A 1,416-nucleotide genomic window follows, 5' to 3' on the forward strand; every position below is an offset into this window, starting at 1 on the left:
TCCTGTTATTTTTTAAGGTTTTATTTTTTAGAGAAGTTTTAGGTTTACAATAAAATTGGAAGGTACAAAGATTTCACATATACCCCTGGCCCCCAACCATGTATTGCATCCCTCAATATCAACATGCATTGTTACCCAAAGTTCATAGTTTACCTTAAGGGTCACTCTTGGTATTGTATATTCTATGAACTTGGAAAAATGTATAATGACATGTATCCACCACTATATCATACAGTTTTTTCATTGCACTAAAGATCCTCTGCGTTCTGCATGTTCATCATCCCCATACCCTGGCAACTAATCTTTTTACTATCTCCAGAGTTTTGTCTTTTCCAGAATGACCTAGAGTTAGAATCACACAGTATCAGACTTTTCTGTTGGGCACCTTTCATTTAGTCATATGTATTTAATTTCCTCCATGTCCCTCTATGGCTTGGTAGCTCATTTCTTTTTAGCGCTTAATAATATTACATTGTCTGGATGAACCAGTTTATTTATCCATTCACCTCCCGAAGGATATCTTGGTTGCTTCCAACTTTTTGAAATGATAAATGAAACTGCTGTAAACTTCTGGTCCAAATACCAGTAATGCCAAAGTCGAAAAACACTTGTTTATATGAAGTGATAACATCTACTCTTTGTATCCTAAAATTTTGAACTCATCTTTTTTGCATCTCTCTTTTTTAAATAAATGAATGAGCTCTTTCCATGGGCATCTCTTGGGACAACTGGCACAAGCGCTGCAAGATCATGGGCAAGATAAAGCCCTCCCACAAGAAGCAAAAATATGAGCTAGGAAGCTCCGCTGCCAACACTAAGATTGGCCCCACCACATACACACAGTCGGGGTTTGAGGCTGCAGCAAGAAGTACTGTGCCTTGAGGCTGGACATGAAGAACTTCTCCTGGGGCTCTGAGTGTTGTACATGCAAAACAAGGATTATTGATGTTGTCTGCGATGCATCCAACAATGAACTGGTTTGCACCAAGACCCTAGTAAAGAACTGCTATGTGCTCATTGACAGCACACTGGGCTGACAGTGGCTGACAGTGGTATGAATCCCAGTATGCACTGCCCCTGGGCCTCAAGAAGGGTGCCAAGCTGACTCCTGAGGAGGAAGAGATTTTAAACAAAAAAATGATCAAATAAAATTCAGAAGAAATATGATGAAAGGAAAAAGAATGTCAAAATCAGTAGTCTTCTAGAGGAGCAGTTCCAGAAGGGCAAGCTTCTTGCATGCATTGCTTCAAGACCAGGCTAACGTGGCTGAGCAGATGGCTATGTGCTAGAGAGCAAGGAGCTGGAATTCTATCTGAGGAAAATCAAGGTCCAGAAAGGCAAATAAATCCTCCTCCTGTCTTAGCTCCTAGAATAAAGGTGTTTATTGTGTTCTGAAAAAAAAAAAAGAAAAGAAAA

General features: G+C 39.8%; 1 pseudogene; it reads left to right on the forward strand.

Moving 5' to 3' along the window:
- Positions 1-708: 708 nt before the first annotated feature.
- LOC105304871 lies at positions 709-1,416 on the forward strand (annotated as a pseudogene).

Source organism: Pteropus vampyrus, unplaced genomic scaffold, assembly GCF_000151845.1.
Source record: "Pteropus vampyrus isolate Shadow unplaced genomic scaffold, Pvam_2.0 Scaffold357, whole genome shotgun sequence".
Taxonomy (NCBI): Eukaryota; Metazoa; Chordata; class Mammalia; order Chiroptera; family Pteropodidae; genus Pteropus; species Pteropus vampyrus.